The 27,140-nt window shown below is 41.1% G+C and overlaps 1 long non-coding RNA gene across 3 annotated transcripts in view; it reads left to right on the top strand.

Annotated features, from left to right (window-relative positions):
- Nucleotides 1-27,140, top strand: part of LOC136611387 (uncharacterized) — a 74,977-nt gene that overhangs the window by 5,367 nt on the left and 42,470 nt on the right. For 2 of the 3 annotated variants that reach the window (XR_010790258.1, XR_010790260.1), the window contains exons 2-3: nucleotides 24,437-24,524; nucleotides 25,860-25,990. This is a non-coding gene — a long non-coding RNA (uncharacterized lncRNA). The remainder of the gene's footprint in view (nucleotides 1-24,436; nucleotides 24,525-25,859; nucleotides 25,991-27,140) is intronic. The other variant, XR_010790259.1, reaches the window with a different exon arrangement.

Below are 27,140 nucleotides of genomic sequence, written 5' to 3'. Positions count from 1 at the left end.
TCCTGGATGGTGTCACATCCAGGGGTTTCATCTTGTTGTCAATGGGGCCGGCGGGGCATTGAAAACATACAGAGAAGATTGCGATCCTCTGCCCCAGCTGTGACAGCTATGGCAGGGGATTCCTTCATCCCTGCAGGACCGTGGGGATGAAGGAATCTCCTGCCACAGCTGTCACAGCTGTGGCAAAGAAATGTGATGCTCTTCCATGGCCTTCAATCAGGCCAGTGCTGCCGCCGCCGGCCCCATTGAAAACAATGGGATACAGGCAACCCTGCAGTGTTTTTCGGAGAAGTGCTTTAAATATAAGCCCTTCCCTGAAAAATCATCCCTAGCTATAATGAAAAAAAGAAAGAAAGTGAACTCACCTAGAAGCGCTGTGCGACTCTTCTCCCAAGCTATTCTCCCAATCCCTGCTTCCAGAAAGTGCTGCCTCTGATTGGCTAAGTGCTGTGACCAATCAGAGGCAGCACTCCGCCATTTAATGACAGCTGAGCGCTGCCTGTGTATTGGTCACAGTGCTCAGCCAATCAGAGGCAGCGCTCAGCCATTAATTGAATTCAATGAATAGCAGCACTTTTTCAAGCCCCGGCCACCAGAAGACAGATGAAGACTACTGGGGATGGGGAGAAGAGCCGCACAGGGCTTCTAGGTGAGTTGTTTTTTTTTCTTTTTTATTCTACAGCTAGGATTGATTTTCAGGGAAGGACTTATATTTAAAGCTCTTCCCCGAAAATCACTGCGTGGTTGCCTGCATCCCATTGCTTTCAATGGGGCTGGCGGCAGCAGCGTTGGCCCGATTGAAAGCAATGGGAGAACAGTGCATTCCTTTGCCACAGCTGTGGTACGGGATTCCTTCATCCCTGTGGTCCCAACAGGGATGAGGGAATTCCCTGCCATAGCTGTCACAGCTGTGGCAGAGGATCGCGATCTTCTCTCTATGCTTTCAGTGGGGCCGGTGGTGCTGCCGCCGGCCCTATTGACGACAAGGTGAAACCCCGGGATGTGACAGCATACAGAGGTTTCACATGCAAGAAATCCCCTGCTGCTTCTGTCACAGCCACAGCAGGGGTTAGTGATCTGCTCCCCTTGCTTTCAATAGGGTGGCAGTAGCGCCCGCTACATTAAAAGAAATGGGATGGCATCGCAAACAGCTGTGACAGCTGTGGCAGGGTATTCTTTCGTCCCCACGGGTAGCTCCCTCATCACTGAACACTGTGACACAGCATGAACCTTCCCGGCGCACGGATGTCCTATCTTTTGCAGGTGCGAGTATTTTGTAAAAGACGGACATGTAAACACATCATAGGAAACCAATGGTTCAATTAGATGTGATTTTTTTTTTTGCTCACATAGGCGCAAGCAAAAGAACGCTCATCTGACTTTGCTGTTAAGATGTAAATTTTTTTTCAGTTAGTGAACATACACCTTCTCCCGTTTGTGTGGGTTGAAGGGCATGCATATCTATTTTTTACTTTATAATGTCATTTATTGTGGTTAAATTTTATTCAGCTTTTTTGATAATCCTTTTGAGCATCCTTACTAGGATGCACTGTGTGCATCATAGCCTAGGAGTGGCATACACACACATTTTGGTTAGATGTTCCTAACTTCTAACTCCCCCTTGGCATCATCACTAAAGGGTGAACACGTACACCATCTTTGCTTTTATCCCTCGATGCAGAGAAGGTGTTTGACCGAGTCCATTGAGGATATCTAAGTGAAATTCAGCTAAAATGTGGGAAATCTGGAGTATCATATGACTCAATTATGGCACTATACTCCCTCCCATCCACTGCTGAACTAACATCAGTATATACCTTAAAAACATTTAATATCTCCAACGGCACTCAGCAAGGATGCCCGTTATCTTCTTTAACCCCTTAAGGACATGGCCTATTTTGGGCATAAGGATGCAACAATTTTGGGGGGATTTTCATCTACATTTTTCAAAAGCCAATGGCTTTTAATGGCTGTATGAGGGCTTGTTTTTTGCGTGGCGAACTGTAGTTTTTATTGGTGCCATTTTAGGTACGTAGACTATATTGTAAAACTTTTATTATTAATCTTTTTATGATCGCAGGGAGAAAAAAAACACATCAATTCTCCTGTTGTTTTTTGTGTTGTTTTTTTACAGCGTTAGGCCTCGTTCAGACGAGCATATGCGCAAATCCGCGCGTATAACATGCGTGCGTGTAACATGCGCGCAAAAATGCGCGTGAACGAAGGACCGTGCTTTACATATGCGTTTCAGCAAATGTGATTTTGTTTGCATGGAGCACCTGTAGATGCGCTTCATAACTTGAGCTGTATCAGCATCCCAGCCAATATACACAGCGCCAGTATTTTAAGTATTGATAGTTGAGAGCCACACGATTTCTTTGGCGCCCCAGCGAACTTTTGATTACTAAGTTTCTTCCTTTATATAACAGGCTGCACATCGTTTATTTGTGTTTACAACAAAACACATCCGGAACACAACATGGAGTGCGTTATGCAAAGGGAAAGTCACAAAAGCATTTAGCTTTAGCATAAAAAAAAAAAAAATTAACATTGCTGTCTATTGGGTGGTTCACACGAGTGGACTCGCGTGCAGCGTGTCGCATAGGAGCCAATGCTAAGAGCAGCGCAGTACGGACCAAACTGCCACGCATGTCCTTTCTTCGTTGCTGCGCGCATTCGCACGCAGTAAAAACGCGCCCATGTGAACACTTCAAAGGAACTCTATGGTTTTAAATAGGCGTGCAGTTTTGTGCGCGCGTATGTGCGCGCGAAAACACGCTCGTCTGAACGAGGCCTTAATCATGCACCATAAATAATGACACAATACACTTTTTCTGCGGGTCGGTACGATATCAAAATTCTTTTTTTTTTTCACTTTTCCACAATAAAAACCCTTTCTTTAGAATTTTTTTTATATCCTACCATTTTGGGGTACATATGACTTTTTAAATCACTTTTATAGCATTTTTTGGGAGGCAAAATAAAAAATAAGCATACTGACCCCCGTTTTTTAGTTTTTTTTTTAATGCTTTATGGATACGACCATACCAAATATGTGGGATTTTAATTAAAAAAAAATTATACTAATAGGAGAAAAAGCACAAAAAAGTTTTTTTTTTCTTTTTTTTATTTGGACACTTTTTTTACACTATTTGTGTCCCCGTGGAGGACTTGCACCATATCACCTATGATCGCTATTATAAAGCATTGCAGGACTTCTGTCCTGCAATGCCTTATCGCTTGTTATAGCGATCATAGGCACTGGCAATGCAGGACACCTGTATCTGGCATCCTGTTGCCATGGTAACCCGACGGGCTTTCCATAATTACATCGCAAGAGTGCGATGACGTCACAGAAGGAGTACGCTCCCTCTGTGAACCCTTTACATGCAGCAATCCACATAGATCACCTATTTTAAGGGGTAAACAGCGGGGGTCACTGTCCCGATGCACTCCCACTGTTGTAGGGGGAGGCCAGCTATCGGTGACAGACAGCTCCCGCTGCTGGATAGCGTGGGATCTCTTTTCATCTTGCGCTATCCTAAGTGCATAACTGTACATCCTGTTGCACTAAGTACTACCCTGCCAGGACGTACAGTTACGCCCTGTGGTGTAAAGGGGTTAAAACTTACGCTGTTCATGGAGCCCTTAATGGAATAAATAAGGAACGCAAAAGCTGTATCTGGAATTACTATAGGGGAAGAGAACACAAAAACAGTTTGTTAATTATAGCCCTTACCAACCCAGCATCTTCATTACCTGCAGTGTTAGAATTACTTAGTATATTTAGCAGCATCTCTCTACAAGCTAAACATCACCAAATCTCAGATCTTAGGTGTGTATATACGTATCAGACTGTTATTTCCAGTTTAAAAGCAAATTCTCATTTCCCTGGGTATCGGACTCACTCATCTATTTAGGGATTATACTTTCCTTCCCATCCCATCCCAAACACTATTTGTGAATAATTATATTTCATTACTCCATGATATTGATGATGATTTAACCAATTTTGTTAAATGTGAAGCATTCTGGGTCAGCAAAATAGCAACCATGAAGATGCTAATAATTTCAAAAATCTTATATATGTTTTTAGGAATCTCCCGATCACTGCTCCATAAACTATAAAAAGTTCTTAAAAAATATGTTAGTAACTGTATCACTGCAGGGATCATTTCAATCTCAGATATATGGGAAGGTAATCACCTAATGTCCTTAAAGGGGTTGTCCCGCGCCGAAACGGGTTTTTTTTTTTTTCAACCCCCCCCCCGGTCGGCGCGAGACAACCCCGATGCAGGGAGGTAAAGAAAGCTTACCGGAGCGCTTACCTTAATCCCCGCGCTCCGGTGACTTCAATACTTACCGCTGAAGATGGCCGTCGGGATCCTCTGTCTCCGTGGACCGCAGCTCTTCTGTGCGGTCCATTGCCGATTCCAGCCTCCTGATTGGCTGGAATCGGCACGTGACGGGGCGGAGCTACACGGAGCCTGCATTCTGCACGAGCGGCTCCATAGAAGACTGCAGAAGACCCGGACTGCGCAAGCGCGGCTAATTTGGCCATCGGAGGGCGAAAATTAGTCGGCTCCATGGGAACGAGGACGCTAGCAACGGAGCAGGTAAGTATAAAACTTTTTATAACTTCTGTATGGCTCATAATTAATGCACAATGTACATTACAAAGTGCATTAATATGGCCATACAGAAGTGTATAGACCCACTTGCTGCCGCGGGACAACCCCTTTAATGACATTTTCTGCTAATTTTCACATTCATAACTCTAAATTTGTGATCTTGTGTTCTCTTTTAATTAGCATTCTTTAATTTAAATACAGTTGCCAAAGGCATCCTAAGACTTTATACGGTTATTTTGGATAGCTGTTGGGGGGAGAGGCCCCCTTGCGTACTTCAGTGGGAAAGCGATCTAGGTATCTCTATAGTTATAGAAGATTGGAATATAGCGTTTACATTAGCAAGCTCGCTTTTAAAATGTACATCTCACTTAGAGTTGAGAAGGAAGCTTCTTTATCGTTGCTCTCACACCTATAATCCTTGCTGCTATTTATCGTATCAGTTCAGATAAATGCTAGAGATGCTTTAGCAGCAAAGGAACCTTGAAATACATTTTTGAGATTACCCAAGTATTAACTATTTTTGGAAACAAAATCAGTGTTTCCCAACTCCAGCCCTCATGGACCCCAACAGGTCATGTTTTCAGGATTTCCTCAGTATCGCACAGGTGATGTAATTATTGTCCGTGCCTCAGACATTGCCACAGGTGTTCTTACCATAGGATATCCTGACAACAGGACCTGTAGAAGTCCATATAAACTAGAGTTTTGGAAGCACTGCTTTAAATATTACAATAATATGGAGCTGTTCATTAGCATTGCTGCACATAGGCATGGCAAGTTTAGCCCTTCTGAGAAGACCATAGTCTTCCATGTCCTAGTAGCAGCAAAGGCTTTGATTGCAAAATTTTGGAAAATCCATAGGGTTTCTGTAATAGCTGAGCATACCACCTATGTTAGCAATACTTGCAGGTTGGAGCGTACATTAGCAACTATGCAAAATATACTGTAAACTGGGTGAAGTGGATACATTTTTCACTTTATTCTTCTACCTTGTGTTAGCATTACATGCGATCATTGAGTTTTTAGATAGAACCCTATTGGCGGTATTGAATATTTGCAAGCCACATGTTATCTTGTTATACCCTGTTTCCCCGAAAATAAGAAATACCCCAAAAATAAGCCCTAGCCTAATTTTAGGGGGGGGCTTGAAATACACTACATAAAAAAATAATACATTACAGGCTTGGTCCAATTCCTTCCTTCAGCTCTCTAGAGGTTCGGCGCGGTTCCCACAGTCCTCAGCCGCTCATACAATATCATTTACTGGTTGCAGGATTCATTAATCCCAGCCCCTGGAAACAATGGCTGGGATCGGTACTTCGACCACTGCTCAGCCAATAAATTCAGCATTGGGTGAATCAATGTAAGGGCTTTGGTTCGCCTTGGCTCAGCCAATTCATAAGTCACACCTCTACAACTGTTGATTGGTTTATCCAGTGCTGCATTGATTGGCTGAGCAGCGGTGGAAGAACCAATCACAGTCATAGGATTGGTTCATCCAGTGCTGCATTGATTGGCTGAGCAGCGGTCAACTACAGAACCAATTACAGTCATCGCTTCCTGGAGGCGGGATTTATGAATCCGGTAACAAGGAAGTGATGTTGTATGAGCGGCCAAGGACTGCGGGAAGCACATCAAAGCTGTGGCGAGCAGAGGGAGGGACCGAGCCTGCTAGTAAGTATAATAAGACCTCCCCTGAAAATAAGACCTAGTGCCTTTTTAAAGGCAAAAAATTATATAAGACAGGGTCTTATTTGGGTGGAAACACAGTATTTATGGGGTTTTTTGAATGTCAATTTAAAAAAGGAAATTGAGCTCTATGTAAAATTGTTTATCAGCTACAATTATCTTTTAATGAGATTTTGTATCATTATTTAAAATTGTAACGATCCTATCTTGCTCAATAAAATGTATTTAAAAAAAGCTAATACATTTGGTTCTTATAACTGAGCCTTGTAGTGAATCTACATTGAAAAGTAACACAAATCTATTTAATGCACAATTCTATAAACTAAATTCACCTCCTGTATAAATTTAATAAGCTCATTTCTATCTGACAAATGGAAGACAACTGAAACAAAGAAAGTCTCCTATAAAGTGGAACATTTTCAAATGACTGATTATTATCAGGATTATCAAACATCTAGCGAACAATCACAAAATGTTTCTTTTCTAACTAAACCTAATGTTTGGTTTATCTTTATATCACATGAAAACCACAAGAAAAGGGCAAATAGGCAGTGTAGGAGAGTTCATGGGATCCCTTAAAAATAGGTACAGGAAGAGGTAACTGTCACTGTGCGGGTGCACTCAGGGTACATCGTATGAGGGAAGCCCTGGCTTTCATTTTACTGGCACTTAAGAACAAACATATTTTTGTGGTAGAAGCCCACAACTTGACTCATACGAAGGAGCTTTCCTTTATGGTACATATGAATCACCAGGTTACATGATCTAACTGTATTGGAAACCTCTATGCTTGTTTTTTGGCTTTCATTTTGAAATAATTTCTGGAGTCAATTTATAGTTTTATGATTTGGTCTTACTGTACATACGAGCAATGTTAGAGATTTTGCTATGTTAATGTATTTTTTCCAATGCTACCTATGGAAGGGAATAGAGATGAGCGAGCGTACTCGGTTCGGGTGTTTTTGCACTCGAACACCGCTTTTTCCGAGTAACTGACTACTCGGACGAAAAGATTCAGGGGGCGGCGTGGTGAAGCGGGGGGTAGCAACCCCCCGCTCATCCCCGGTGCCCCAGAATCTTTTCGTCCGAGTAGTCAGTTACTCGGAAAAAGCAGTGCTCGAGTGCAAAAACACCCGCTCGCTCATCTCTAGAAGGGAACCATCCTTATTCAGAGACAGCACAGTTTCAGTACCGTTCAAACCACTTCTCCTCCTGAGCTCTGCCTTGGCCTGGCCATACTGTAACTAGAATGATGTCAACATTTTAACCCAGTGAAATCTTTAAAGCTTTATTAGTAATAGTAGTCCATGAAAAGCACAAAAAGCAAAGGCACTGTTGACTTATGGCTTTTCTCTAAAGCAGAGCCATAGTAACGATATCGCATCCATCCCTTAAAGGATACTGACAAATTGTAAAGAGCACTTTGTGTAATAATGGGGTCTGTCAGGGTCTCCTGTTTTTTTTTCTTTTATAATAGCAAGAATAGCACTGCAGACTGCACTATTCTTGGTGTCAGATACTGGAAACCCAATGGATTGGCAATAACCTGAGTGTGAAAACAGCATAAAATGTTTTCAATTTAAAAGGCCTTAATTATAGTCAAGACTGAGAGGGCTAGAGTTGGAGAATTTTCCTAAGAAGTGGTTGTAGCTTAGCATTTCACAAGTTAGTTGCTGCGTAATAGCCTTTTTTCTATGCCGACAGTTAAGGCCCTTTTATACGGGACAATTATTGTTCTGGTCATTCAATAGCCTGCGCTCTTGCTGGGTTTTGAATGTTAAACGTACCATGTAAGTGCATGCAGAAACTGAATGACTGGACAAGAGTTGTCCAGTTGTTCGGTTTTAAGCATGCTTAAAAACCGAACTACACATCTTTCGGTGTAAACAGCAGCCATTCAGTACTGAATGGCCGCTGCTTACAATGAATGGAGGGGGGCAGGAGAGAGCAGGAAGTGAGCTCTCCCCCCAGCCGCCACGGCCCCCTGCTGCCCGCGCTGTGGGAAATCCAGCGATACTCGCTCCTATGCAGAGCGAGCATCACAGGGATGAGTGTTGGGCATCACTTGCCTGACACTCGTCCCATGTAAAAGGGCCTTTAAAGGAGTTCTGTTACAAAGACAACCAATTTTCAAAATCAAGGTAATGTGCTTATAGTGATCAACTATTATTGCCAGAGGAATTATGTCTAGACATACATGGCGATCAACGTAATTCACAAATGTGCTACTATATGGCTCACAGGGAGAGGTCAGATATGGGGGACGCCCTGTATGACATCCATATGCCACTACATGGTATATGGACACAGGTTGTATCCCTAAGACAACCCCTTTAAGGCAAGTGTTTTGATAGTTAAAGGGAACCTGTCACACATTTTTAGGCCTCATATCAATAGGTTGATAAAAATACCCTGTATAAAATCTCTGTTGTTGCATTATGTGTAAGATCAACTTGTAGAATAGTGTATACTATGCTAAGAATCATGGAGTGCTGCCAATATCCTGCAAAGCCATGCAGTCCCATGTCCAAAACCAACTTTCCTGGATTGATTGACATCTCTTACGCTATCTGGTCCTCAAACCTGCCCTTCTAGTACAATAATAATAATCTTTATTTCTATAGCGCCAACATATTCCGCAGTGCTTACATAGACAGGGGGAATACAGAAAGACAAAAAAAAAATTACAAAACCACGGTTACATATGACATCAGTTGATGTCATGGGGTGATGCAGAAGGTAAAAGGGCTGGAGATGTGAACAGTATGGCAAGGTGGAGAGTGAGGGATGTTATACACATAGACAATGGTCAGACATTTGGCCGTGTGATGGCAGAATCAGTATGAGTGCATAAGCGATTTATGATGGCTAGCAGGGATTGCAGTCAATAGGTCAGGGAGCATGTTATCAGGTGGAGTACAGAGGGGTTTGTTTAGCACACCTGAAGTTCTGCGAGTCCTGGATTGCTCGGGTAGCCTTTGGTAGTGTGTTCCAGAGGACCGGTGCTGCTCTGGAGAAGTCTTGGATGCGGGAATGAGAAGTTTGAGTTAAAGGGGCGCTCAGTCTGGTTTCATTAGCAGAGCGGAGAGCCCGGGCAGGGTGATGGATTGAGTTGAGGGAGGCAATATAGGGGGGCACTACACTGATCAGATGGGGCGCTGCGCTCAGATTTTCCAGCGCTGCATGATCATCAGATGCCGACAGCACTGAAGTTGTGAGTATGAAAAAATACATCACGCTTACTGTCATATCCCCGAACTTAGTTTATGGTGCTGTAGGGACGTGACAAGTTCCCTTAACCCCTTAAGGACCAAGCTGTTTTGTACCTTAAGGACCAGACACTTTTTATGGATTTTACCCATGTGGCGGTTTTACTGCTCTATTTTTTTTCCTTTAGCTACCAAAATTATTTTTGCTACATTTTTTTTTCCGTGACATATAGGACTAACTTTTTATATCTTTTTCACTGACTTTTTTTTCCGTTTGTAAGTTTCATTGGGGGTAAAAAGCTAAAAAAAAATAATTTTTTTAACATTTATAATTTTTTTAAAATGTATTTTTATATTTATAAAGTATGGGAATGGATTCCTCTATTTGTTTCGGACATTTTGATATATAGCATGTATGGTTTGGGTTTACAGGGCGCATATGGCGACAGTTTTTGTTGCCGTCTGCTTTGTGTTATTCTCTTTCTTATGTATATATTGTTGTTTTATTCTGTTATTTTGTTTTACTTATGTATGTAATTGTGTTTTTTTACTATCTGTGTCCCCCATGACGTCATATAAGATCTACTGGGGGACAGTCACATTTTTTTTCCCTTTATTTGACACTTTCCCACAGTAGCTAGGGCATCCATAGGAGCCCTAATTACAGGGGAAAGCAACCCCTGTGGTGACATTAGTCTGACCCTCCAGCTCTGCAGTATCAGGGAATCCCGGGAGGTCACATGACCCCCCCCCCGAGGCTCCCGTAGTGAAAGTACATGTTACTTCCACTTTCCCCATACAGTGCTCATTGAGCACTGTATATCGGGGAAGAAGAAGGCAGGAAGGGTTAAAAACCCCTCCTGCCTTCTGCTCCGGGTTATCAGCTGTCACTAACAGCTGATAACCCGTTCCTGCCTCTGACTGATTGCAGAGGTAGGAGACTTTTACTATTGGCGGTGCTCTAAGGCCAGGACCAGCCGCCGTAAATTTACTGTGGCTGGTCCTAAACGGGTTAAAATATCACAATATAAATAAATCTAATGGTGGATTTATCAAGCACTAGATGTTTTAACGTTTCTTTTCTATTTTGAATACATAAGTCTTATTAATATTTCAGACCTTCTTATACTACCTGTCAGCTGGACTATATTTAGGAGTGCCAGCTGGATCATCTATAGTAGCAGATGGAATGCTAGGCTGGCATAGGTTTCACCATTAATACAGTATCTGCCTAAAGGCAGTATAGCCCAATATTCCATTCAGTCTACAGAGTGAATTACTTGAGATCTTACTAACTATAAATTGTCATGGTATGAGTCCAAAATTAATTCTAATGCCAGTAAACAGTATCTTACAGATGTCACCTGTGCTCAACATACACTAAGATCAGAAAGTAAGTGTAAGCTGCCAAAAGGTGCCAACTCATAACTGTGGTGTGAACTTGATGCTGTTGGATATAGAGGTATAGCAATGTTTGCAGAGGCTGCAAACTAAACTGCGACCTTATGTCTAACATATTATATTAACATAGTAACACAATAATATCATAGCAGAAGCTATTTCGTTATACAGATGAACATTAAATTCACGTTGTATGCATATCCTGCATTGCAGATTCTGCAATCTCCAACCTGTGGCTTTCCAGCTATCCTGTTAGGCTGCCTGTCCACGGGCGATTGTTCATTGCGTTACCCGGGGCGATAATCCGGCTGCAGGTAACGCAGTGAGCGCTTTCCATAGCGTTGCTATGGAAAGTGCAGCCTCGGCGTCCACGAGCGGAGAATCATAGCGATTCTCTGCTTGCGGGATCTAAAACAAAGAACTGACAGCAGCCCTCCCCTGCTCCCCCGCGGCGATATTCCGCAACGGCCGTGGACAGAGGGCCTTAGTGTCTTGCTGGCAGTTGTATTTCTTTTAGAATTTTTTTTTCCACATTTTTAGACAAGTTAACTAAAAGAACAGAACTTCAGTAAGAAAGAGCAATGTCAATATTTTAAAAAAAACCTAGTTAACATTGATTGTAGTACAAAAAAACAACAAAATCTGCATACATTTAGGGTGCCTTCACACATGGCAAGAAGACGTTCAAATCTAGCACAAATATAAACCCCATTCTTTTGAATGGGTTTATTCACATTAGCGATGTTTATTCACAGGAGCTTGGAACGGCAATACTATACGAGAAACACATCGCAGCATGTCCTATCTTACTGCGATATTGCCCATTGTCTTCAATGGGGCCGGCGGCAATGGCAGAACCCCCCGATCCTCTGCCGCAACTGTGACAGCCGTGGCGGGGATTCCCTCTATCTCTGCAGTGATACAAGACTGTTTTCACATGAAAACGCCTCACATCCATGGGGCTTTCACATGGTGGCAATCATGGCCCAATATTACCCTCGCCAGTGTGAAGGACCCTTACTCTTATGCTCAATCATGGCCAGCCTTAATTACCCATTTCAACGAGTTGGAGTATGGTTGTATTTTTTTCCGTGCACAAAAAGTGCTTGTGCTAATATGCAGTGCCCACAGCGCAAATTCGCTTGTAAACGCTCTTATGCCCGTGTGACAGAGGGCTTAGGCTGCATGGTGCTCTATGCGAAAATGCCCTTTGGTGCCCCTTCTCCATTTTTCATTATTATGTACTTTGACATTGTTTTTTATGTTTCATTTTTACGCTGTTCACTGTGCAGTAAAAGTAACACATTAACTTTATTCTGTGGGTCAGTACAATTAGTAATACTAGTAATGTAAATGTATAATTTTTTGTTATGTTTTGCTACTTTTACTTTCTGCTCGATGGGAAACTTCTGTTCTCCATAAACTCACCTTAGCACACCTGCATTACAGTCTGACAGGTGTACTGCCGCATCAAACTTCCCACCTGCCACTGTCCTCAGATTGCTTTGGGTCACAAAATTTTGAGACACACAACTTTTCCATTGATAAGGCTGTTTGAGATCTTGCCTTTTGTGGGGCGAGCTGTGGTTTTTACTGTTTTTTGGGGAGCATACAAGTTTTTGATCATTTTTTGGGGGGGAGGTAATGTTACTAAAAAACATCAATTCTGGCACTGTGTATTTTCTATTTCTACGACACTCACTGTGTGGGATAAATAATGTGATATTTTAATAGTTCAGACTTTTTCAAAAAACTCAAAGCAATTCTGTTTATGGTTCTATTTTTACATCTTTATTTTTTCTGTGAGAAATTGGAAAAAAGGTGATTTTTGAACTTTCTATATTTTATATGTAATTTTTTATATATAATCTTTAAATGGAGTTGAGCGAACATACTCTGCCGAGCTTGATGCTCGTTGGAGTATTAGCGCACTCGATGGTGCTTGTTACTCGAACGAGCATCACGCCGTGTTCGATCCCGCCCCAGTTTTTGGCTCCTCCCAGCTGTGACGTGCCTGTTTTGGCCCCTCCCCGCCGTGACGCAGCGTGCGCGTCAATGGCAACTTTTTTGGCTGGCAAACAGGGAGAGAGAACACACAAACCAAGAAAAAAAAAGCTCGAGACCCGGCGTCCCACATACAAAAATGCTCAAGTCTCCCATTGTAGTCAATGAGGTTTGTTACTCGAGCAAAGCTCTCGTATTTTACGAAAAGCTTGATTCGAATAACGCGGACCTGAGCATTTGACTACTCGCTCCTCTCTATGTTTAAATACTGTATTCAAATACTTATTTGTTGCAGTGCATTGTTTCTGATCTGTTATCCTACAACAGTACATTCTGCCGTGATTATATCGCAGTGTGGGGGGGGGGGGGGTGAGTCACTTCCCTCTGTCAACCGCTTAGATGCGGCATCAGCAATGACTATATAATACCACCATAGTATTACTGAATAAAATGAATTAGAAAGATCATTATTATCAATAATAGCACTATATGAGGGCTAGATTTAACCCTTAGGGCTTATTCATACGAGCGTATATCGGCCGCCGTTTTCACGGCTGGCCGATATACGCTACTATCTGATGCATTGGATTCCAATGCATCAGATCACACGGGCGTAAAAGTGCCCGGCAGACCAATATAGCACAGGGTTCTTTTACACCAGGCAGGAAAGATAGTCCTGAAACTAATTTTACCGACCGAAATACAGCCATTGCCATAGACTCCTACGGGAGCCAATGACAGTTACCGGAGAAGGGAGTGTAACTGCTAAACTGCCTCCCTCTTCTCTCCTCCTCTCCGCCCCTTGCTAGCTGTTTGCAATGGGAGGGCCAGAACGGAGGCAGTTAGTTGCTAAGCTGCGCCCACCCCATTGCTGGCTGCCGACAAGGGGCGGAGCTTAGCACACTAGCTCCCACACTGTTCTTGCCTCCTCTCCTTGCCCAGAGCCAGCGAGGGGGAGGAAGGGGGAGACAGCTTAGCGAGCTAAACTGTCTTCCCCCGTCCCGACGGCATTGCTGGCTCAGCGTAGATTTGTGCACCCGTTCACGTGTTTTTACATTGCCGGCGGTGAATGGAAAATCGCATACTCCCCTGTGAAAGATCTCTCAGGCTGTGACCACATATTTCCATCATACTGTTACTGCATAAATAGCACAACAAAGATCAGTATTACCAATAGAAACACTATATGAGGGCCAAATAATACTACCAAACTATACATATTATCACCATACTGCATACTGTTGCTGAAAACAAAAACTATACAAAGCCTAATATTACCCCATACAGTGATCATATAATGGTAGATATGAACTCTACACGGATGCTTTGCATCATAGTCACATGCACCTCTTCACATTTTAAAATATCAACTTGGTTCCAGATGGCAGCTTTCAAAATGGCTGCCATGTTGGACACCTCCCCTGTCAGATTTGCCCCCTTCCTTTTGGCAACATGCCACACACAGGATGTCATTCCAAATCACCATTTTCCATTTATTCAGGTATCTCCATACCTTTGGACCACCCTGTACAATAATCAGCTTTCCTATGAAGTTAGAAAGGTCAGATTATTTCAAAGAAATGGCGCTACTTACTCTAAACCATAGGTTATCACTAGCATTGCAGCCCCCACACACTGCAATACCACACAAAGCCCATCAGAAAGAGTTGCAGTGATATAGAAAAAATGCATACCCTTCTTTAAATCTCATGAAACCTAAATAAATTGCTTATAAATGTTACATAATCTGTAAGGCAATGAGTAGCTAATAACATTAGAGTATAGAAAAGTTCAAAAGCCAACGTTTGTAAGAAAGGTAAAAATATATAATCTGCATTGTACACAGTTTGCCCAAGTTGCTGTGTTCATTGTAATTGAATATTATTGTTCCTCATATAGGCAGCTCCTAATTTATGTTAAAGATGAACACGTATCATATGGAAATCACCTACATACAACTGACACTGCTTTAATGGTAGGTTTGCATACATAATTCCTTAGGATACAGTCTAGTTTATATTGTTTTAACTCCAAAGGAAAATCCCTTTTTGGACCCACCCTTGTGTTTGAGCCAACTTTTTCTAACAACTGGAAGTGGATAAAAAGAAAGATAAATGAAACAAGATTGATATTATGAATTATATGACAAGGCAAATTAATAATTCTTCAAAAACAAAAAGTATATTTTGGCAGCATGACACAAACAACAGATATTATGGTGATCATTATTACAGCAAAGGCATATTAGGTTTGGTGAATCATGATATAGAACAAATACTATTATCCTTGGATTTTTAGATGGTCAAATCACATTTCATTTGTCCTACAGTGTAGACATTTTTACAAGCCCCACTTTATTGCAGCAGGAGAACCTTCTATGATGTTGAAATGCTCCTCTTTATATTAATTTAGGAAAATGCACACAAAATGTTTGCAAATCAGTAGTCCCCATCTTTTTTCTGTTTTTATTTTAAAAAATACATGATTCTTCAGAGCAGGCCACCTTCCTCCATTGTTCCTTGTTCAGTTCTGATCCTCATGTACCCATTGCTCTTGGTGGTCGAAAGGAGTCAACATGGTAACTCTGATCGATTTGCGGCTAAGCCCCCTAAGCAGCAAGCTGTGGCGTACTGTGGGTTCTGATACCATTATAGCCTTAGCCAGCATTAACTTTTTCATCAATTTGTTCTACAGTAAGATCTGTGGAATTAGACCAAATGTGCTAACCTTCAGGTCCAACATGCATCAATGAACCTTGGACACCCAGGTCCCGGTCACTGGTTTTCCTTTGGTGGACCATTGTTGGCATTTATTAACATCTACATATCAAGAACTCTCTATCAGACCTGTTCTTGATATGTCCATTCCAGACATCTTGTCACCACAATTTGGCCCTTGTCACAGTTGCTTAGATCTTTACATTGGTTGATTTTTCCTGCTTCCAATACCTTCAAGAACTGACTGTTCACTTGCTGCCTAATATAGTATATCCCACCCCTTGATGGATGCCATTGTAACAAAATTACCAATGTTATTCCTTGTCTGCAGTTATAAAGAGCATATCTTATACCAAGAGAATCAATGATAAGCAGTGATCTTGAAATGTAAAATAAACAACTTACCAATAAACTTTCATTTTAAAAAGTCCACCGATCACCCAATTGCAGCTGTGGTCATGTGGTTGTAGATGTTTGGAGGCTTTCAGGTAAGTTGTGATGCATCGTTACTGCCTCACATAGATTCCTTCCCTTCACTATATGTCAGCATGTGACTAGTGGGGTGTCTGTTGGAGCTAGTTGGTTGTGTTGCTCAGTTTATTAGCTAAACCAGAGGCCTACTCTGACTATTCTACTGAATGTGTGCACATTATATGGAATATTTTCTAAGCCTTATTTGTGACATTAATAATATTCCTTATTTATATAGCGCCAACAATTTTCACCGCACTTAACATTAGCTCCTTTTTCTACATGTCCTTGTGGATGATGAAATGTAGGGTCTCAGCTATTTTTCTGGTACACATTTGTATTGTAGATAAGATTATAGCTCCCTCACTATCATAGTAAACAAATAGAGTGAAGAAAACGGATCCATATATGCTTGTAACATCCTATATTAGACTGAGCCATTTCACATAGAATGCTATGAAATTTCAGGTCACGAATTTGAAACTGCCCTTACTCTTATTCTTTATCTTATATTTTGTCATTCTCATTGCAATTACATATTTTAGGGTGGTTTTGCATTGGTTGGAGGTTCCATGGCAGATCTGGATTCAAATACCAGAAGAAAAAGCACTGCATGCAGCTCTTTTTCTACTGTCCCAAAACCGGGCTGCTAGGCAGAAGGTAGGTAGACTCCATTATAGTCAATGGAGTCTGCCCGGCACTGTTTGGTGCTATCCAGAGATGGAACCGTTCGGCCACGGGGATTCCCTTTCCCTGCTCCCTGAATTGAGCAGAAAAGTAGATTCCCCTCGACAAGTGTGAACCACCCTTAGTTTACACACTTGTCTGCTGAGATTGTCTGCCTTAAAAGAACCTGGCCCTTTCCATATACTGTACCTTCTCTGGAACAGCTTAATATTAATTAATATCGAAACAATTCAGTTTTCTTAATTTTAGTTCATCAATATAAATGTACTGTTATATATAAGATTACTTCATATATTGGTGGATAAATCTTTCAAGTAGTACTCGCAGCAGCTTACACATCAGCAGATAGAATTTAATAGAACAGTGGCTAATGCATTTTTGTATTTCACATGCAATTCCAGCACTATCACTTTGGCCCACCTAAAACTCTTGTCCATGTATGTCAGATCACTTGTGGCTTTTTGTGAATTTTACTTTTTAAAGTCTTATTATTTATTTTTTGCATTTTGGTAGTTTGACTGTTTGGCTTATGCTGGCTTCTAGCTTTTCTACCCTACTTAGAAATTACAACATCCACACATGTATGGTAATGTAACTAGGTCCTTCATGACTAGCACTGCACATGTACAGCACATTCATGGCTTATAGATGTGGCACAATAGGTGCCCATTCCAATGCATTAATGTTTTCATGTAGGAATAATAATTAAAGGTGAGACAAGTTAACAAAAAAAAGGGCAGAGAAAAAAATAAACCTTTTTTTGACAAAACAGTGTTATTTAAATAACAGTAATAAGTAATAGTAACGGTAATAAACAGTAATAAAGCAGATACATATAATGCAATGCATTAAGAAAAAAGTTTTGTGCAATTGCTTCCTTTGCGTTTTTCCTAAAGTTTAAGGTTAACATTAGTCCTTTATTGGACTTTGTACAGCTACATCAACAATAAAATAAATCCCAGATGTCACACTACAGTGAAACAAAAATATAAAATGTCCCTCTTAATAAATACCTATTCCTCCTAAGTATTTATGAAGAAATTGCTAAGTGAGTGTTACCTGCTGGAGGTGTACCCTATACAGTCTAGGCGGTGTAGTGGCACATCCCCAACTGGTATAGATGTCTAGTAGGAAAAACAGAGGAACGTCACAACCTAGAGATCTAAAAAAAAGATGCCTCAGAATGGATATTTCAAAGAAAATCCAAGTATTTATTAAATCAGGGATGCCAGGAGAGCTGAGGGGTTCCCTTTCAGGGGTTAGAAAATAATTAGCACTTGAAATACCATATTTTTTCAAACATTTGGCATAGTTATGAAATGCAGTCATTTTGTGGAGCATATGTTAGCGTGTGGTTGTTAAATTGTTATTCTAATTAGGATGAAATTCTACTATTGCATTACTAAAGCTACTGTGTGACATAACATGGTATTTTATAAAGATCATGTATAGCAGTAAGCTATCAAAACCATCAGGAAGTGCACTTGGGCAGTTATCTTGTGATGCTCAGGCACTAGATAACATACAGTATCTGGATAGGATACGATATGATGAACACAAGGAAAGAAGATTGTCATCGGGGAACTGGAAAATATTGTGGTGATGGACAAGAAACCCAGGTGAAGAGGACAAAGCTTATTTCCTTGCCCTTTTTGTTATTTTTGTTCCTTAACCCATGATAAACCAAGGAACACATTTTCCAATGTGCTGCATATGTCTACCATTGACTCCTTTATTACCTCAATAGCCCTAACCTGGGGTACTTTACAGGACTTGCTTACTTAGACTAAGGCGCTGCCTTCCTTTTCAGCACACCAGACAACAAAAGAATGCCATTGTATGCAAGCAAAGGCAGCAGTTTGGGCTTTATCCCAATGAAAGTTCAACAGTGCACAAGTACTCTATAGATGTATGTTGCGGGTTGATTTTTTGACCTCCCCGCAGACACATCCCATTTGTTGGATTTCATGAGATAGCAATTCTTGCCAAGCTTGTCTCAGAGAGGCATAGACTGTGTCCAGCAAAATGGTCGTTGATGACTTGGGAGTGGAGTTGCTGCATACCAGAGCGGCAGTAAATTTCTTCATTCATAACCCGATCATGAAAAGTGACCATCTTATTCTACACAAAACCCCACCCAGAAGGCGACTGGGATATATTTCTCTAGCATCTTCATTGTGCTCATGCTGAAGTGATTTATTAAAGGGGTACTCTCATGAAGACAACCACTGTCCATATGCCCTTTTCGGGCATAACAACATCATAGATGAGGGTCCCTACTTGAAATTCCCCTTTCTGAGCCTACTTGACCTGTCCATTTATTAAATGACTATATGAATGGCTGGCATGAAAATCTACATTTACCCTGCAGCAATTGTCTGTATTCTTAAAGTTTGGGTCTATGGTGAGGCAACCCCGTTAATACTAGAGCACCATCCAAGCTGTGCATTAGCATCCCTTTCCAGGCAGCACAACAATGTCATATCAATAAATTAACCATGTTTGCCATGACTCTGAAGCCCAACGCACAATTTCCAAATTATTATTTTTTTCTATGATCTCAAGTAAGTGTCTCACCCTTTCTGTTCTTTAGGCTACACATTTAATCCTCAATCTAATTATATGTAGTAAAAAGACACAACATATAGGAAATTACAATCTAAAATTAGTGGTTATGCACAAATTATTTACATTAAGGTATATAAAAATCATGAACATGTTAGTAGGGAAACTCCACCTTTGCTTTGACTTGTTCTTCTAACATGAACCGGATTTCCCATTACATGCTACAACAGGCCTTGAAGAACAAGACTGAGGTGCATTCCGTTTACTGTATATTTATTTATTGCACAATCTGAGATGCTAGAATATAAGTTAGCTTATGGAGCTGTGCAGTTGTTTTTTCTAGTATGGTGATACGTTACTAAATAGTTCACTGGATCGCGGAAGTACGGTTTCACAGCGCCATAGAGTCTTCATTGAAATTTTGCTTAGACAAAAAGGAGCCAGAAGTGCACGATAACCAATTTTTATCCTCGTTTGGTGCCTGGGTGAATTCACTGCAATACAATATACTTCAAGGGTAAAGCTACTAGAGTGGAATGCATAGTAGCAGATGAGGCCAAAGATGGGGAGCATCTACTGATCACTGTATTATTGCCACTACAAAAGAGCTTCCAACTGGATGAGAAAGAAACTGTTTAGTGTAGAAGGTGGGGAAACCCAAATATACAGAGTCTTGATAGGACAAGGATGGAGGACACAAGAGACCATTTAAACAATAAAGAGGATCTTTAAAAATGATAACATTTCATTTGTTGCTGATAGTGGTCCTGGGCCCCTTTCCAATATTTTATGTAGGTTAGGTTCGGACAAGTTCTATTTAACCTATACAGGCACCTTAAAGGCTATGAACATGTATGGAGGGGGGAACACTTTTTTATTCACTTAAATGCATATATTTTGGGCTAGCAATCATTTTTGCAACAGTGCTTGGTTAAAAATGTTGTTCAGCTTGTCTTCTGCATCTTCTATATATCACTGTATATAGACACTGCAGTCTAGCGGTAACTTTTAACAGGACAACTGTTGGACGCTTAAGCACTTAACTACCATCCCAACGATTGTCATTCCTATGTTTTTACACCGCAGCAATAGTCATTCAGTGAATGGAGGTGGAGTGAGCAAGAGATCTATTCTTGCCACCCACCTCTATTCAGAGTAATCAGGCAGACAGTTGTTCATATATGAATATATAGCCTGTTTATACAGGCAGATAGTCTCTTGGTTTTTAAGTGAGCTAAAACCCAAGCAACTCAGATACAATTCTCAATTCTTGCTCACTTACCTTGTTCAGTCCTGTGTTTAGAAAGAACAGTTGCCCGTAATCGCTCTTTTGAGCAATTACTCGGGTAACGGCCCATGTAAAGCCACCCTAAGTCTCATGACTTATTCACATGACCGTATATACACAGCTATTTAGGTGCATCCAAAAAAATTGGGCAAAAGTTGCAACCATCTGAAACATTGGATTCCATTGTATTCATTCAGATGAGAGATTTTTGACCACGTAAAAAAATTGTGCCAGGAAAAATAGCGACTGTTTTTGGTTGCTAATTTTATAGGCTGTGTCCAAAGATAGGTCTTGCCTATCTTTGGCCGAGATATGCTGGAAGCTCCCATAGACTTCTATGGGAGATTTTTAAAAAAGGCAGGGGGAGGAAGTTACCTGTGTACAACGCTGGGAAACGAAGACGGCTGGCTCTATTTAAGCATTAGCAGTTAGCTCCGCCCCATTCTGCCCCCCCATTACAAACAGTGGCAAAGGGCAGAGTAAGGGCAGGAGCTCAGTGCACTGCTCCCGGCCCAGCCTACCTCCTCCCCCTACAGAGAGGGACACCGTATATCGGCTGGGCATAAAAACCCAGCCGATATACGCACGTCAGAATAAGCCCTGAGACTGCTGTGTCTATATAGTGTGATGTGGAAGCAACAAGAGACAAACCGTGCAAAATTTTTAATTAAACTCTATTTTTAAAAAAATGATCGTTGTCCCAAATTACATGCATTTACGTAAAAAAAATAATAATCTGCCGCTTAAGAGCCCCATAACTTCTCCCTAGAGCACCAGGTCAAAATCTTTTGCACAAATCTGTCTTTTAATTCCTTCTCCTCGCATACATGCTCTGCGTTCTATACTCAGGTATGGCCTCATATTCTGGGAGGCTTGTTATTATAGGGGTTTGGGAAAGTTCATTGAAAAGCCTGTGAAAGCCACATTAATTGTCACCCATCTTCCCTCAAAATGTATTAAACAGAAAACTTGACAAAAGTAGATATAATTCAAGGTCACCTCCAAATTCCAGAAACATTGGAAACTAAGTTGATAGCCACACAAAGAGCTAAGGAATGGGAGCATTTTATGATACAGCTTTTGTAAGTAGATTGAATTTATTTTACATTTTGTACTGTATAATGTGGTAAAATGTGTATTATAAACATTAGAATGAATGAAAATCTTTGTTTTACCAATCTTTGTAGCTTCTTGGAAATGTAGACTGGATGTGGTTTGGTCCTGGCACACTATAACAAACTAATTTTCTGACCTTTTTTGGCTGCATTTCAATAGTGTGTAAACCGTGGTTTTGTGCAAGTTTGTCAAGAAAGGGAATCATCCTGATACTCTCTATATGATATACGAAGGATATAAAAAATGGAATTGACACACTATATTACAAGTGAGGTTGTCTGGACGCAAGTACATTTTTGAGCGAGCATTGACCTTAGCGAGTACCTGTCCGCTCGAGAGACAAGGTTTGGGTGCCGGCGGTGCGCAGGGAGCTGCGGGGGAGAGCAGGGAGAAACGGAGGGGAGATCTCTCTCTCCCCCCCGCTCCCCACTGCTGACTGCCGCTACTCACCGCTCCCCCTCGCTGGCACCCGAACCTTGTCTCTCGAGCGGGCAGGTACTCGCTAAGGACAATGCTCGCTCAAGCAATTGCCCTTAGCGAGTATGCGCGCTCATCTCTAATCTTTAACCTATTAACCACCAGGTCTGTTTTACGAACCAAGAATTATTTTTCTATTGTCGTCTTCCACTAACATAGATGCATACATCTATGGTTTTTTTGTGGATGAATTGTATTTTTCAATAGCACCATTTTGGCGTACATAATACTTATTGATTAAAGGGGTTGTCCCGCGGCAGCAAGTGGGTCTATACACTTCTGTATGGCCATATTAATGCACTTTGTAATGTACATTGTGCATTAATTATGAGCCATACAGAAGTTATCAAAAGTTTTATACTTACCTGCTCCGTTGCTGGCGTCCTCGTCTCCATGGTGCCGACTAATTTTCGCCCTCCGATGGCCAAATTAGCCGCGCTTGCGCAGTCCGGGTCTTCTTCTTTTCTGAATGGGGCTCCGTGTAGCTCCGCCCCGTCACGTGCCGATTCCAGCCAATCAGGAGGCTGGAATCGGCAATGGACCGCACAGAAGCCCTGCGGTCCATGGAGACAGAGGATCCCGGCGGCCATCTTCAGCAGGTGAGTATGAAGACGCCGGACCGCCGGGATTCAGGTAAGCGCTGTGCGGGTTGTTTTTTTAACCCCTGCATCGGGGTTGTCTCGCGCCGAACGGGGGGGGGGGGGTTAAAAAAAAAAAAAAAAAAACGTTTCGGCACGGGACAACCCCTTTAACTTTTATGAATGCTATATGGGGAGAATGGAAAAAATAGCAATTCCACTATTGTTTTTTGCATTTTACAGTCTGTGCCTTTCATCGTGTGGCATAACATTATCTTTATTTTTTGAATTTCACTGATAGCAAATATTAATAAGCTTTTTACAATGAAAACACAGAAATGATTCAAAAAAAACTTTTCTTTTTGTGTTATACTAAGAGACATAACTTATTTAGTTATTGCTCAGTGGAGATGTGTGAGAGCTCGGTTTTTTCTTTTTTTTTGCAACATAAGTTGACGGTTTTATTTGTATTATTTCAGAGTATTTACAATTTTTGCTAATTTTTTTTTATTTCTTTTTTTGGAAGGCAGGATAAGCAAAATCCAGCAATTATGGTATTGTTTTTTTTAATTTATCTTTTTGGGCACTCACCATACTGTTTCAATAATGTGATTGTTTATTAGTTTGTGACCTTATCGACTCATGCAAATAAGGGAGATGGAACAATACCTCTGCAGCGCCACCTATTGGAAGGCAGCATTCCTTCAAGTCAATGTTAGACTTCCTTCAAGACAATGTTAATACAAGCCTTGTAACAATGACTGGGAATTGAAAGCCAGATCCATACACAGACAGCTGTTTTGGGGTGTTTGCCCCTCATCAGTGTACAGTAGGATTCTAAATGGCTAGCGAGAGGCCTGTGGTGTGGGTCAGGAATGCTATTTTTTCTCCTTAGGTAGAGCACCTAGAAGGAGAGTGACTGAAGAGACTTATAAGGTAGAGAAGCATGAATGGCATTATAAGTCTCCTTACTTACTCACTTTCTAGGTACTCTACCTAAGGAGAAAATATAATGTTCCTGACCCACATCACAGGCCCCTCACTAGCTAAGTGTATGGATCCTTACTTGGCTTTATGGAAAAAGCACATATGTACTAAAATAAATATTTTTGGAGACCTGACATGTCCTCTAAACATTTTGAATGTTTTGAATGTTTGAAAATTTTCCCATTGACTAAACAAATACTCAACCCTACTGGATAAAAATTTACTGGATGTCAAAAAATTTTACTTACAACATGTGGACAGAGACAGAAATAAATGATATTCTGATATTTGTGCAAAAATGTTTAAAATACATCCAAACACAGATATTTTCATACAATCAGAGGAAGAGCTGCCCATAGCACCGCATCATGTTACATCTTCCATTTTCAAATGGGCCTTTGAAAAATGAGATCTAGAATCCGATTAGTTATTATGGACAACTGCATCACTTTTCCTTTAAATTGGTTTAACCACTGTGACAAGGAAAACCTATAAATTTCAATTTCTAAACAAGCAATGGAAGAGGCTTGTATAACTGCTTAGTAGATAATCAACAACATAAAATATTGTAAATTACTAGCTTTAATTTATTTTGTTCTGCTGCTTTAAATTTTAGTGCCTCAAATACCATTACTAGATACTTGTGAACATGTGAAGACCAATTCACGGACATCACTTCTGCCTGAGATGTTCCACCATTAGAGGTATTCCAGGACCTGTCTAACTGTACAAAATACAATAAAGCGATGAGGATTAGAACTTTTTTCAACATACTAACCATACCTGCACTGCACGGATCTGCTTCCCCAACCGTCACTTGACCTGGGTCTCATGCATTTTCCACGCTTTTGCTGATGCTATGTCTATTGCTGCGCTCTTATGGTTCTGCTCTGGCTTCTCACTGCTAGAATTCTTCATTAAATAGGCTGGTGGACTGGATGTAAACTGTCTTATATGTGGAGCATGTACAGCTGCACCATCTGGACTTACAACTGTGCATGCTCCAAAACCGGAAGTCAAGTGTGTAAATATACTTGGCATGTGATAGGACAACTTAGAGCCATGGAAGATTAAAAAACAGAATCTCAGCGCCTCACATATAATAAAAATAACAAATATAATAAATGGTGAGTGTCCACTCACCTGGTGCACAGCGGACCCCTCTGCACAAAGGAGCCACCAGCACCCAGTTTCCACGATAGCTTCTCAAAAAGGAACCTGGTCCCCAATCCTAAATCCTAGGAGAGACGTCCCCGGGTAGAAAGCCCTCGCATGGGCTTCAAATATCCAAATGGCAAACAAGAAAAAAGGACCCCCGCGCTCCGGAACCAGGACCACAGTCTATATTAATATTCCACTTTATTAATGCTTAATGCATTAATAAAGTGGAATATTAATATAGACTGTGGTCCTGGTTCCGGAGCGCGGGGGGCCTTTTTTCTTGTTAGCCATGGAAGGTTGATAGACAACGAATGGAGGTAACATATTGCAGGACATACAGAGCTGAATTGATCATTTTAAAGAAATTGATTACAGCCTCAGAAACCCCTTTAAAGAAACTAAAAAAGTTGGAAACAAAATGTTACACAAAATGAGTTCACACAATTTTTGTGTCATTTTTCATTATAGCATCTTGGCAACTACCACCTGCTTTTGGACCAAAAACATGCTTTATAGTCATTACCTTCATTTCATGCCCTCCTATGATTTGCTACCTAATTGTAAACACAAATCTGTAAGGAGCGACTACATAATATTTGTAAAAACTTTAGTAATCTATTTTGGTAGCTCACTTGAGTTTATATTAAGCATGGGACCTAGTTGTTGTAAGCCCTCACATTGCATCTCAGCACAGATTCGATAAAGTGCTAGACAGGGTTGTGGCTGGCAACAGGAAGTCTTCTAGTTTTTATTATGTAGAAAAGTCTTTTTGATTCAACATCAAAATACCATTGAACTGTAAACCTCAGAACATTTGACATCCACGGCTTGCTTTCATTTCTGAGCATAATAATGCTTATTACTTTTCTTCATTGTAGGGAAATGTCAAGCAACTGATAAAAACAGATCTCCAAAACAGTCACGAATCACAAGAGACCAACTAATAATGAGTGAGTCACAAGGAGCTGTGGTGAGTGTTCCCCTGCAAAGATAAACCCTGTGGTCACAGGTATGTATAATTCACACAGTAATCTATTGTTACAATGAACTCAATGGGACAAATTAAACAACAGCAGACTTCATTCTAGTATACAAAACCAAACTGCAAACTTCAGCTTTATTCTTTTTTTAAATTTATCCTGTTTTCGAACTAGGACAAAGTGCCATTGTTTATTATCCTTACCCCTGTGCATTTCCTATAAAGGTATGCATTCATTTCAGCAGCCATGTGACATGTACCAAACACTTTTGTCATCAGTGGAGGCTGGTGACTGGTTGCATCTAAACTTAGTATATTCACATTTGCTCTCACGTGTGATATTGTTGGAACATGGACTCAAAACTGTGAGAAGTGGAACAAATGGTTAAGAGCAACTACAAAGTATTGTGGCTGTTGTAAATGTTTCTCATTGTAACTAGCAAGCATAAGGATAATTGCCATATGTAAGTAAACAAAGAATCAATGGTGAACAATCATATCATTCATCCTTCAAAGCATGATAGTCATATGAAAAACGATTAGTCCCGCATAGGTGTATGACTAGTAATTATTAAGAAATTATATAGTACCAGTGTGTCTGGTGGCGTCACACAACTCTGCTACATGTACGTCACACGCACAACTCTGGTACATGCACGTCACACACACAGAGCTCTGCTACATGTACATTACATACAGCTCTGCTACATACATTCTTCAAACAATAGGAGTGAAAAGCAGCACAGCAGAGTCCTGCACACACTGATCACCCCCTGGTCATGTGACCCCGGACTGTTCACACACAGGTGACTGATCACATGACAGTGACATCATGACTCGGCTGCTGTAGGTGTTTGTTAGTATTCCATTCCTCACAAACCCCTATGGCCTCAGTTGCTATGGAATACTAATGAACACCTAGCAGGACAAGAGCCGTGCGCTTACAGTACCTTTGATGATGTCACTGTCATGTGATCAGGGGCGGATCATATAACTCACACACTTGGAATGAAGGACATTTGATTACATCACAATCATGTGCTCAGGGACAAAACATGTAACTCACTCACTCTTGCTCCGTCCCTGATGATCTGGAGTGGGTTGTTGGTTACATGCTCCGCTCCTAATCACATGATGGTGATGTCATCACAGGTCCTTCATCTGGAGGTCATCCCGAGTG

Source organism: Eleutherodactylus coqui, chromosome 1 (assembly GCF_035609145.1).
Source record: "Eleutherodactylus coqui strain aEleCoq1 chromosome 1, aEleCoq1.hap1, whole genome shotgun sequence".
Classification (NCBI taxonomy): domain Eukaryota; kingdom Metazoa; phylum Chordata; class Amphibia; order Anura; family Eleutherodactylidae; genus Eleutherodactylus; species Eleutherodactylus coqui.
The sequence above is the reverse complement of the archived record's forward strand: the minus strand, read 5'-3'. Positions and strand labels throughout refer to the sequence as shown.